Genomic DNA, 13,675 nt, shown 5'->3' on the forward strand with positions numbered 1-13,675 from the left:
TGTGTGTTTTGTATTCTCTATAGAGATGGGACAACAAGTGAGTCCCCTCCTAGGATACCCCGAGACCCTGTCCTAGTTCGTTTGAAAACAAAAACTGCTGGTTCTGTTTTTGTAACTTGCTTGTTTGTCAATTATGAAGCTGCCACTGACCACCTGCAAGTGGCCCCAGTTAGATCTCAGCCTTGGGCCTTGGTTCAGGGGGGTCTGAGCGTGGGGGAGAACCTGTCAGTCTGAGGGGACGGCTGCTAGGGGTTTTACTTTTCCTTTGCCCCAAGATGACTGGGAATTCTCCTCTGCCTTGGAAGGCCCCTCAGTCAACGTCTGCAGGAATCTAAAAGAAAAATCCTCCGGAGGTGAGTAGGGGGTGTTGAGTCCCCTTGTAAGCGAATGGTGGTGAGATGTAGCCCCATTCACTGAGTCTTGATTTTGTCTTTGTGGCCACTTGTTTGTCTTGTTTACTTTAGTGTGTGTGTTTGTTTTATGTTTTCTGGGGTAGGGAAGTTCTGGGTGAGTGTGGCAGGCTCACTCAGCAGACTCTGGATTCAGCTTGCTGAGTGGGAGCAGCACAGGGTTCCGGTAGGAATGAACTTGGGCCCATTAGTCCCCAACTCAGCCTTCAGTTTTTGTCTATTTCTGTTTTAGAATTGGTACCAGTTTTAAATGTGGATCCTTGTTTTTTGTGTTTATCTGTATTTTTGTTATTTATTTATTTAAACATCTCTGGGAGAATAAAAGTTCCAGCTGGGCTAGTTTGGTTCCCTTCAAGCCTCAGGCTGCATTTTCTCCTTGTGGAGGCTGCCGGCAAGGAGGGTGTAGAAGGCTGTGTGCCTGGTTTGGACTTTTTCAGCTAGTCCTGACAATGTAACAATTTGTGAAGTGCTCTTGTCTAAAATTGGATTAAAAAAATCTGACTAGTTTAGTTTTAGGTGACCCCCTCCCCCAGCTCTCCTCCAACAGAAGGGATTCAAGAGACTAATTAGTGAATTGCCTTGCTAGACAAACAAGCTCTGGGAAAATAAAGCCCAACAAAGGTACCTAGTTTAAAAGAAATACTGTCTTAAATTTTTGTTTAAAAACTTTAAAAGGTGTACGTATGACTGATTTTGATTTTTTCGCGCTTTAAGATCTGTGTGAGTGTTTTTTGTGTGTCTGTGAACGTGTTCAAAGATAAGAATTGTCAGCATGCTGTAACAATTGGATGAGTTTAAATTTAAAAATTCAAAAGGTTAATCCTGAGAGTGTGTTTCTATTGATATCTGTCTAAAGGCCTGCAAAGGTAATTTAGGCATTGTTGGGATCATTACAGATAACATTCCTAAGCCATCTAGAAAGATGCTTTTGCAAACCAGAGTGTGACTGTTTTTTGTGTGTCTGTGAATGTGTTCAAAGATAAGAATTGTCAGCATGCTGTAACAATTGGGTGAGTTTAAATTTAAAAGTTCAAAAGGTTATGAGGTTTGGACATTAACAAAAATGTTTAAAAATTTTTCACATTGTTTTAAATGGCTCTTTAAAGTTTCTTTAACTTGCAAATTAGAAAATCTGGTATTTTAAAAAACTAATGTTTTAAATGCATAAGACTGTTTATACTGTAATCAAGATATCTGGCTTAACAAAAATGCATTGGCTTTTTGGGATCTAGTTCCCTTGGCTAAAATTTGGGGATTAATATTAAAAATTTAAATATAAAGGTTAGTTTAACACCATCAAAGATATTACTTTTTCTGTCTGTCTAAAAACTGTGTATTTCATTCGAAAACCAAGAGATAAGAAAAGGGGAAAAACTTAGAAGCCAACAGAAGACCTATCTTTAGGGGTGAGGGGTGAACAAGCAGAAGTTCAGTTCAGCTGGACATGCATGGTGGGACAATCCCTGGGAATAGTCCACGCATGGTGAAAGAGGGCAAGCTGGCACAAACGCAGTTCATCTAAACCTAAAGAGTCAGATTGTGTGTGTGCCCATTCCATAGAAGTGGCTGAGTGGCCCATCTTTGTTCTCTCTTTTCCCTGCAGATAGACACTGAAAATATGATGGTTAAAATGAGTGATGTGATGATCTGATTAGTATTGCTAAAACTTCCCTTGTGTGTGTTAACATTAAAATTAGGAAGGCCTTAAAAAGAGGGTTAAAAAGTTATTTGTATAATGTGGCTTACTTTCAATTATGTTCTGCAATTAGGATGTTTTTAAAAGTTATAAAGGTGTTAAGTCTAGCTTTTTGGTTCAGTTATGATGATTGTTATTTTCGCATTAAGGAAAAATTGTCATTTGAGTTTAAAAATCTTAATGTGTATCTGTTATAAAACAAGCAGCCAAGAGGTAATGAGTGACACTTGGCCTCAAGATTTCAAGGGACATTTTCAAAATGCAAATAAAAACTGAGGTATACAATATTAAAAAGAAGATTAAAGGAGACTTAAAAAATAGGAAATGGATTTTTGGATATAAAGTTTAAATGTAAAATTGTTCTTAACATTGGCCTCAATGTACACAAAGAAAAAAGATTAGTATTATCAAAATGATTGCTATTCTAGTTTGCTCTTTTTTTTTTTTTTAATTGTATTTTATTTTATTTGAGAACATACTGTACAGAGGGGCAGCAATTACATGGGCAGGATAATGCATACATTTCTTACCAAGCATTGCAGCCTCCTCCTTTGTTTACCCTTCACTTCCCTTCCCCGTCTCCCCCCTCCCCCCACCCAATTTTACCCCCCTCCCCCCACCCAATTATACCCCCCTCCCCCCCCACACCGAAATTGTAAAGCTGGTTTTGACATGACATTTTGTACTTCTCATTGTTGCAACAGGTCCACCTGAATCCTTAAACGACTTGTTTGTCCCCATCTCCTCCACATGTGATACTAACATCAAATATAGTGAAAGCGGGGGTTACACTGTGGGGGAGGGACATACAAAGCAACAAAGAAATAATCTTATAAATGCATTAGAAATACATGCATGAAAGAAACGAAAACATTAAAATACATATTTAAGGTTTCATTTTCCTAACATCACATTATCTGGCCTTTTCCGCTTGACTCATACCTATACTAGATATTGCAAATAAGGGAAACCATGGGACCTATGCTTCTTTGGGCCTGGCTTACTTCACTTAATATAATTTTTTCCAAACCTTTCCATTTCCTAACAAATGGGGAAATGTCATTCTTTCTGATGGAGGCATAGAATTCCATTGTGTATATATACCACATTTTCTTGATCCATTCATCTACTGAGGGGCATCTGGGTTGGTTCCATATCTTAGCTATGGTAAATAATGCTGCAATAAACATAGTTGTGTTGGTAGCTTTAGTGTGGTCTTGTTTGTAAACATTTGGGTAAATGCCCAAAAGTGGGATTGCTGGATCATAGGGGAGATCTATGTGAAGTCTTTTGAGGAACCTCCATACTGTTTTCCAAAGTGGTTGAACAAGTTTACATTCCCACCAACAATGAAGTAAGGTTCCCTTCAGTCCACATCCCCTCCAGCATCTGTTGTTATTAGAGTTCTTGATTTTTGCTTTTCTAACTGGAGTGAGGTGATATCTCAATGTTGTTTTGATTTGCATTTCTTTTATGGCTAGGGATGTTGAACATTTCTTCATGTGTCTATTGGCCATCCTTCTTTCTTCTTCAGAGAAGCTTCTCTTTAAGTCTTTCGCCCACTTATTTATTGGGCAGTTGTTTCTTTGAGGATTTGTTGTTGGGTGGTTTAATTTTTTGAGTTCCAAGTATATTTTAGATATGAGACCCTTGTCCGTTGTATGGCTAGTAAAGATCTTCTCCCAATCGGTGGGCTTTCTATTGATCTTGCCAGCTAGGTCATTTGCCCTGCAGAAGCTCTGCAATCTTATGCAATCCCATTTGTCCAAACTTTCTTTGATTTGTTGTGCTTCCGGGTCTCTATTCAGAAAATTTCGACCTGAGCCAAGGAGACCTAGGGTTTCTCCTATTCCATCCTGTAATGTTTTCAGAGTGTCTGCTTTGAGTTCAAGGTCTTTGATCCATTTGGAGTTGATTCTGGTGCAGGGTGATATATAAGGATCTAGCTTTAGTTTTCTACATGTAGTTAACCAATTTTGCCAGCACCATTTACTGAAGAGGCTGTCTTTCTTCCATTCTATTGTTTTAGCTTCCTTATCGAAGATTAGATGGCTATAGGTCTGTAGGTTCATTTCTGGGTTTTCAATTCTATTCCATTGGTCCTGAGGTCTGTTCTTATGCCAATACCAAGCTGTTTTGATTACTATGGCTTTATAGTAGAGTTTGAAATTTGGTATTGATATTCCTCCAGCAGTGTTCTTTCCGTTGAGGAGCGTTTTTGCTATTCGGGGTCTTTTATTGTTCCATATGAATTTTTGGATTGCCTCCTCTATTTCCTTGAAGAATGAGGGTGGAATTTTGATAGGTATCGCGTTGAATTTGTAGATAGCCTTGGGAAGTATTGCCATTTTCACGATGTTAATCTTTCCAATCCAGGAGCATGGGAGGTTTTGCCATTTTTTAAGTTCTGTGTTGATTTCCTTTTTCAAGATTTTAAAGTTTTCATCATAGAGGTCCTTCACTTCTTTGGTTAAGTTAATTCCTAAGTATTTTATTTTTTGTGGGGCTATTACAAATGGAGTTGCTTTCCTAATTTCAGCCACACATTTCTCATTGTTGGCATATAGAAAAGCCATTGATTTTTGGGGGTTAATTTTATAACCTGCTACTTTGCCAAAGTTTTGAATCAGCTTGAGTAATTTGGGAGTGGAGTCTATGGGATTCTTTAAATACAAGATCATGTCATCTGCAAAGAGGGAAAGTTTTATTTCTTCTTTCCCTATTTGGATCCCCTTTATGTCTGCATCTTGCCTTATTGCTGTAGCTAGGCATTCTAATACTAGATTGAAGAGAAGTGGAGAGAGTGGGCATCCTTGTCTTGTTCCTGAGTTAAGAGGAAATGGCTTTAGTTTTTCACCATTGAGTATAATGCTGGCTGTAGGTTTGTCATATACAGCCTTTATTGTATTGAGGAATGTTCCATGGATTCCTAATTTTTCCAAAACCTTCATCATAAAGGGGTGTTGGATCTTGTCAAATGCTTTTTCTGCATCTATTGAGATAACCATGTGGTTCTTATTCTTGCTCCTGTTGATGTGATGAATAATATTAATTGATTTGCGTATATTGAACCAGCTTTGCATCCCTGAAATGAATCCTGTTTGATCATGGTGTATGATTTTTTGGATGAATTGTTGAAGTCGATTGGCCAAAATTTTGTTGAGAAGTTTTGCATCAATGTTCATCAAAGAAATGGGTCTATAGTTTTCTTTCTTTGATGAGTCCCTGCCTGGTTTTGGGATGAGGGTTATGATGGCTTCATAGAATGTGTTCGGTAGTGAGCTTTCTCTTTCAATTTCATTGAAGAGTTGGAGGAGTATTGGTGTGAGCTCTGCTTTGAAGGCCTTGTAAAATTCCGCTGTAAAACCATCTGGTCCTGGACTTTTCTTAGCTGGGAGGTCTCTTATTGCTGTTTCTATTTCAATGCTTGATATGGGCCTGTTAAGCTGGTTTAACTCATCTTGGTTTAGTTTTGGCATGTGAATATTTGCTAGGAAAAGGTCCATTTCTGTCAAGTTCTCAAACTTATTAGCATAAAGTTTTGAGAAGTATTCCCTTATAATGTTCTGAATCTTGGTTGTTTCCGTGGTGATGTTTCCATTCTCATCTCTGAGTTTATTAATTTGGGTGTGCTCTCTCCTTTTTCTGATAAGGTTTGCTAAGGGTCTGTCAATTTTGTTAAGTTTTTCGAAGAACCAACTCTTTGTTTTGTTGATTCTTTCTATAGTTTTTTTGGATTCTAATTCATTTAATTCTGATTTAATTTTGATTATTTCTTTCCGTCTACTGGATTGGGGTTTATCTTGCTGCTCTTTTTCAAGGAGGTTTAGATGTGTCATTAAATTGTTAGTTTCCGATCTCTCCAATTTGTTGATGTAGGAGCTCAGAGCTATAAACTTTCCTCTGAGTACTGCCTTTGCTGTGTCCCAGAGGAGCTGGTAATTTGTGTGTTCATTTTTGTTGAATAGCATGAACATTTGAATTTCCTTTCTAATCTCTTCCATGACCCACTCATGATTCAGCAGTGTGTTGTTCAGCCTCCATGTGATACCGGACTTTCTTTGGTGGCTTTTGGTGTTGAGTTCTAATTTTATTCCCTTGTGGTCAGAGAGAATGCAAGGTATAACTTCAATGTTTCTGAATTTAGACAAGTTTGCTTTGTGGCCTAAAATGTGGTCTATTTTAGAAAACGTTCCATGTGCTGCTGAGAAGAACGTGTATTCTGATGCTGCTGGGTGAAATGTTCGGTAAATGTCTGTTAAGTCTAGTTGATCTATGCAGCTGTTTAGATCTGCAGTTTCTCTGTTGAGTTTTTGCCGAGTTGATCTATCTAGTGGGGAGAGTGGTGTGTTAAAATCCCCAACGATTAATGTCTTTGGATCTATCTGGGATTTGAGGGAAAGTAGTGTTTCTTTGATAAATTTGGGTGCTCCATTGTTTGGCGAATAGATATTTAGAATTGTAATATCCTCCTGAAGGAGAGATCCTTTAATTAGTATGTAGCGACCTTCTTTATCTCTTCTCACGAATTTTAATTTGAAGTCTATTTTATCTGATATTAGGATTGCAACTCCCGCCTGTTTATGAGGGCCGTTTGCTTGGTAGATTTTGTTCCAGCCTTTAACCCTGAAAATATGTTTGTTTTTACGGGCAAGATGTGACTCCTGCAGGCAGCAGATAGAAGGGTCTTGTTTTTTAATCCAACTAGACAGTCTATGTCGCTTAATTGGAGAGTTCAGTCCGTTAACGTTAAGAGATAGGACTGAGAGGTATTTGGGAGTTCCTGCCATGTTATCCACCTTCTTGGGGGCTGTGAAAACTGGGTTCTTCCTAAGGTTCTTGGATTCTCAGTTTGTGTGCAATTTCTTGGCCTTTGTTGCGTTCTTGTTGGTTTTCTATGTGTAGGACATCTTTAAGAATCTTTTGCAGGGCTGGTTTGGTGGAGATGTATTGTTTCAATTTTTCTTTGCTATGGAAGGTTTTTATTTGGCCTTCAGTTATGAAGGAGAGTTTAGCTGGGTACAGTATTCTTGGTTGATAGTTGTTTGTTTTTAGGGCATGGCATACGTCATTCCAGGCTCTTCTTGCTTTGATTGTCTCTGCTGAGAAATCTGAGGTAATTCTAATTGGTTTCCCTTTATAGGTGATTAACCTTTTCTCCTTGACAGCTTTAAGGATCTTTTCCTTGGTCTGGGTTGATCCTGTGTGGATTATAATGTGACGGTGAGATGTCCTATTCTGGTCTGGTCTATTTGGGGTTCTAAAAGCTTCTTGTATCTGAATAGGCCTATCTTTTTGTATGTTTGGGAAGTTCTCTGCTAGGATCCTGTTAAACAAATTTCCTAGACCATTAACTTCTGTTTCTAGGTGCTCCTCTACACCCATTATCCTTAAATTGGGCCTTCTGATGGTGTCCTCCAGGTGTTGGATAGACCTATCATATTTCTTGGACTTGTCTTGGATGGTTGTATGTTCTTTCTCTATAATATCTAGGCTGTCTTCAATCCCTGAGATTCGATCTTCTGCATGGTCTAACCTGCTGTCAAGACTCTCTACTTTGTTTTTTATCTCTTTTCCTTCTAATTGGTCAGCTTTGATGGCTTCAAGTTCTTTGTTGAAGCTCTGTTTTAGGTCTTGTATGAATTTCTTTACTTCCTTAATTTGGTGTTCAGTGTTTGTTCTCAAATCACTTAGTTGATTGGTTATGGTTTCTTTGGACTCCCATTCCTTCTGTTGGGTTCCATTCAGCATTCCCTTTGTGGTCTCCCTGACTTCCTTCAGCTCTTTGTTAATGGATTCCATGAATGTCTTTAGTGATCTTTGTGTATTCTCTACCTGGTCTCTTAATTCGTGAATTACTCTTTGATTAGTTTCCTCCCTTCTGTGGGATTCCTGCAGTTCTCTTTGAGTGTTCTCTGCCTGCTCGCGCCATTCCTCCCTTTCTCTTTGAGTATTCTCAAGTTGTTCACGCAAATCCTGTATCTGTTTTTGAGAAGCTTCCTCACGCTTATGATATTCCTGTATAAACTTCTGGGATGCCTCCTCTCTCTCCCTATCACGCTCATACAGAGTCCTTTGTACATTGTCAAACTTCTCATTTATCATGTTTGCTATTAGTGTTTGTAGAGCTATTTGGGAACTCTCCTCTGGATTATTCTTTATCTGTTCTAATCCCTGATTATCAAGGTTGGGAATTGAGATACCCGAATTTGCCATTTTTCTTGTGTTTTTCCGGCTTACTCGGCCCATTTGAGATAAAGATTGCACCAGTTTTGTGCTAGAACACTATCTTAAGGCAACCATCAACCAAAGTTTGCATTTGTACAGTCAATAGTCTACAGATACAATCTAGTTCAACAGATACATCTATTCAACATCAAACGACTATATGTTAAAGGACTTCGAACCGCAGAAAAGAATTTGGAAAACCAGAAATTATTAGGATTAGTGAGAGATGTGGGTAAAAAATCGGAATAGATTGGTGTTGGGAGGCACAAGGAGAGTTAACTATGTCCTAATCACAGTGCAGGAAATGGGTTGGGTAGGATGCAAGTAGAGAGAGAGAGAAAAAGAAGAGACGGAAAGGGGAATAAAGAGAGACCAGAAAAAGAATAGAAACGTAAAAATTAATGTTATTATAGAGGTTAAAAGACCATCTATTTAGAGAGGAATGTGAATATGTTCAGAGAAGGGGAGGGACATTGAGGAGATGTGAAAAGCTTTAAGGGAGAAGAAAAGGTCAGAAGTTCAGTAGAGCTAGATAAAAAACAAACAGATAATTAAGAAAGAAAGAAAAAGAGAAAGAAGACAAGAAAAGAAAGGAAAACTCTCATTCACGTAATTCTGAAATAAAAATTATAAGATGAGAAAAAAAAAGTTACTGGAAAACAATTATTTTTTCAGAAGAGGCAAAAATTAAAGATTAATAAAAGTTTTAGAAGGGAAAAAATTTATATACATATATATATATATATATATATATAAGGTAACAAAAAACAAAAAACAAGCAAAAAAAAAGAAAAGAAGAAGAAGAAAAAAAAAAAAAAAAAAGAAAAAAAGAAAAAAAAAGTCTTTTGATTTTTTTTTTTTTGGGGGGGGGAGGAGTGGGAAGAATCCTGTATCTCCCTTTTATCTGCAACCAGTCTCTTGGAGTCTCTGGTCAGCTTGAGGTCCTGTGGCTTGATTGGTTTCTTAAGTCGATTGGTTGGAAGAGGCAGAAAAATGCTCTGCTTTACCCAAAATTTTGAGATCCCCCTCCCAGGTTAGTTTTCTGGGAGGGTGGTCTGCTTTGAGAGTCACAAAAGAGGGGGATGTGGTGATGAGGCTAGGTTCTGGGTAGTGTTGAGGCCTTTCAACAAACAGTAGCTTTTCCCTGGGGCTTTTTTGTGATAAAGCTCACAGCGCCCAGCCTGGAGCCATTCTCAGGGTTTCTGTTTTTCAATTGATTGTGGTGGCTGCTAGAGGGAGGGGCAGCCTCTGGCTCTGGTTACCCAGTGAGGTTAGGCTGGCGCCTGAGCTGGGTGACTTTTCCCTGGATGGAGCTGAGTCTGGCAGGTCACTTCGGCGTTAAGTTCTTGTGACCTGCTAAATGACTCATTTTATTCCAAGGCCTGAGCTGGAGCTAGCAGCAACTCCGAGCTTTGTCGGTATCCAAGATGGAGATCACCGGTGCTGGGGGGGGGAGGGGTGGCCTTCCTTCCTCTGCTCCCTGAGGAGTGAGGATGTCGGGCTTGTACTCACGTCGAGTCTTGGCTCCTGGGTCGTCTCTGGTGCTGAGTCTTGGATCCTGAGTCGTCTCTGGTCTGCAAGCTGCAGGGTGAAGATGTCCGCTCTTTGTTGATTCTTGCTGGTGTTGAGTAGAATCCGCTCGCCCGCTGCGTCTGGCTCCTTCGTCCCGGACTCTCTGTGTGAGCGCTCAGGTATGGCCCCCGGCTGTGGTCTCTGCCGCTTGCGACCCTGTCGCCGCCACTGCCGCCGTAGCGGCTGCTGGCGACCACTCGGTGCTTCTTTTTGCCTTGGCTTCCCCTCTCTTGTCTAACTCTCTGTCCTGTGATGGCACACTTGGTGTGATTCTCTGGCTTAGGACTGTTCACTGGAACTCTAAAGCTGCTTTCTATGCGAGAGCTTGTTCAGATTCCAGCTTCTCCTCCGCCATCTTCCCGGAACTCCCACTCTAGTTTGCTCTTATAGGGTTTTTTTTTTTAATTTTCCAGCAAAGCCCAGAGCAAAGCACAGAGGATTCTTACAAGTTTGTTTGATGTAACTTTGACTCTTAATACGTTTCAGGTAAGAGCATGCTTAAAAGCTACTTCTATGTTGACAGCCTTGTTGCTTTTAATTGGAGTAAGGTGGCCTTTTATAAGACTCATTGATCTGCAAACTGGTTCAAAGCCAGCCCAGGCACAAAAAGGTCCCTGTGAGACTGTCACCTCTACTCAGCCAGCAGAGTGCTGAAAGAGCAAGCAGAGTTGCTTTGGGACTCATAGTGGCAGAGTACTAGCCTTGAACTGTACAGTTGAGGGACAGCACTCAGGCCCCGAGTTCAGGTCGAGCGACCAGCTAAAGGGAAATGCCAATGAGGCATTTATCCCAATGTGGAGAAGACACTCCTAGGACAAAAGCAATGGAGGAACATCTAGAGACAGTAAGCCACTGCTTGGATGGCAGAAATGTCAGATCCTAGAATCATTTCTGTGTGGCCCTTCAAAACTGGTCAGAGCCAGGAGGTCATGGGAGATAGTTTGTAAGCATGCCTAATGTTCATGACTACCTTGTAAGGGACAGGAACTTGCCAGTCCTCTGTGATAGTAAAAAATTAATGTTATAAAATGTGGGGGATAGTTTAAATCTCAACCCCTTTATGTGCCAAAAGCTCTAATTGGCAGCTCTAATTGAGCTGACACTAGTTACATGAAGTTCATCTGCTCAGGAAAAATTTTGTAAACCTGAGAGTGTATTTCTATTGATATCTGTCTAAAGGCCTGCAAAGATAACTTAGGCATTGTTGGGATCATTAGAGATCACATCCCTAAGCCATCTAGAAAGATGATTTTGCAAACCAGAATGCTAAACAAGCTACATTGCTGTAGCCGGAGAAAAGGTCTGTGCAGTTGACAAAAGTTAAATATTGTTCTTAATGACATCTAACCCTGATAGCCTCTTTGTAAAATAGGCTAAGGTTATAGGTTCCTGGCTAAGTAAGATCAATGCCCCTGAAGTCAGCTTGAAGAAGTTACAGAAGATGGAACTTCGCCCTTCTACCCCCATTTTAAGATCAAGGGTCCATAGTCAGTTTTGAAAAAATGAGGCAAAATAGATAAAATAATTTTTTTTAAAAAGGCATAAAGAATAGTGTTAATAGTTGTCGGTGTGCAAGGTGTGGAGACTGCATCTGTCAGAGATGGCTACAAGACTAAGCCTTCTGAGCCTTCTGTGTCTATTTACAAAAATATCTGGTTAATAAAAAAGTTGTGATTTTGGTAAATTGTCCTGGACTATTGTTTAAAGATCTTAAAAACTAGCAGGATCAAAGTCTGCCAAGCCTATGCAATGTATCCTTAACCAGTCTGTGTAGGAATTTACAGCCCAGCATGAGGTATGACAGTCCCTTGGAGCCACTGAGAGACCCTACTGCTGCTGCTGCTGCTGTTGCATACCCTAATGGGTAAAGTTCGACGACGTCCTGACAACCACCTGGAGAAACTCCTTCCTGATTCCATGACCTGAGTCTGCTTCCTGGTTGACTGCTGCTAAACCTAAGATCTTGTGGGACATTCTTTTGGGTGATATCCAGAAACCCTCTCTTCCCACAGTGGATATTGGGGACAAGGATATCACTGGCTTGCTTGCCTTAGGTACTTCAGTGCATAGTGACTGGAAATCCACTCTATGGTCACAGCCTAGTTTGGCTCTGGTATGGTAATAACCTGAGTGTGTTATCAATGGAAGTAATACTCTTAGCCTTAAAATCTAGCAAGCTTCTCCAGCCCAGTGGTACCTTGAGGTTGTTCTGAGATAACTTGGTTTCACAAGCCACAGGAAAAATTGGGAAGTTTTAAACTGTAGCCACAAAGAAGCTCAAGGAATTGTAACAAAGAGGAGGGTAGTAAAGAGAGTTTTGAGAAAGGAATTGGGGAAAAAATGTCCTCTTTGGAGAAGAAAGGATTTAAAAAGTAAGGATTGTCTTTAAGACAAACCTCAGAAAGTTCAAGTATGTAGCAAATGGTAAAGAAAGCCTTGGAAAAGGAATTGGATAAATTTAAAAATTGTCTTTAAGACAAACCTCAGAAAGTTTAAGTATGTAGCAAATGGTAGGAGTATGTTGCAAATGGTATACTCAACAGATTGGTATCATTTGTAAAAGAAAAAAAATCAGCACAGTCCATCTATTAGTTCTGAGATCTCAATACCAAGCACTCAGAAAAACTGACACCCCACACTAATTAAAATTAGTCGAGAGAAGAAGGGGGGAATGAAAGATAAAAAATTGCCCATTACCATTACTAACTTGCTAACTGCTGATTGTGCTTCTGTAAACTTGCTTACGCTAGCACTGACCCTTCCTTCCCAGAAATGAGTTAAGAAGTTTCAGAGACCAGATGCCGGCCCCAGAACAAGGTCAGTGGTCATAGATAAAGAACAGACAGTACGTGTTCCTCAGTTCCCATTTAGAAATATCCCAGACAGGACCTTGAGATAACGACCACCTGGCAAGACCCCAAGCAAAGCCAAATGTCAACCAATCATAGGCCTGTAACCATGTAAACCCCCCTTAAACCAACCATGAGCCAAATGTTTTACAAAGAGTGTTACAAAATTTCCCGCTTGGCAAAGTGATTTTTGGCGTATATGGTGACCTTTAAATGGACCAATCATGGGATGCTTTGTGTTATGCTTTAATCATTTTTTTTTTTTGCCTTTAAAAAGGCTTGTAACCGCTGCTCAGGGCTCTCTGACTGACCATGGCAGAGAGTCCGTTTGCGCAAACGTCAAATAAACTCCACTTGTTTATTGCATCTCCTGGCCTGGAGCCTGAGTTTCTGGGGTGCCCTCCCATTGATGAAAGTATCCTAGGGGACTATGGTCTTTCAGTCTAATATTTGATGACGGCATATATCTGAGGATGAGCAGAACAGCAATTAAGTCACACAAAAAAGAAGGAAACAGAAGAAAAATGAAAAGAATGAAAAAGAAAAAAAAAGGAAAAAAGGACCAAAAGGTCAGTAGAGATTTAAACAAAGCACACACACACACATATACACCTAAAATAAAAAATAGGAGGGGAGAAAAAAAGATTAATAGAAAACAATTTTTTAAAAAAACAAAAAAACAAAAAAGGTACAACAAAGAGCTCTTTTCTTTGGGGGTGGGCGCGGAGGGATTAGATGGGAAGATCCTGTATCTCCCTGTGTCTGTAACCAGTCTCTTGATGGAGTCTCTAATCTGCTTGTGTTTTTTGTTTTGCCTGTGGCTAGATTGTTTTCTTAAGTCAATTTGTTTGAGCAGGCAGAAAAATGCTCTGCTTTACCCAGGATTTTGTGATCCTCCTCCCAGGCTAGTTCAATGAGAG

The 13,675-nt window shown here is 39.8% G+C and overlaps 1 long non-coding RNA gene across 1 annotated transcript; it reads left to right on the top strand.

Moving 5' to 3' along the window:
• The first annotated feature begins 271 nt into the window (after positions 1-271).
• On the top strand, positions 272-11,742 carry LOC138822026 (uncharacterized). The gene is made up of 3 exons (XR_011370303.1): positions 272-353; positions 10,320-10,392; positions 11,672-11,742. It is a non-coding gene; the product is annotated as an uncharacterized lncRNA (long non-coding RNA).
• The last annotated feature ends 1,933 nt before the right edge of the window (positions 11,743-13,675 follow it).

Source organism: Dipodomys merriami, unplaced genomic scaffold (genome assembly GCF_024711535.1).
Source record: "Dipodomys merriami isolate MVZ:Mamm:240054 unplaced genomic scaffold, mDipMer1.0.p SCAF_979, whole genome shotgun sequence".
Taxonomy (NCBI): Eukaryota; Metazoa; Chordata; class Mammalia; order Rodentia; family Heteromyidae; genus Dipodomys; species Dipodomys merriami.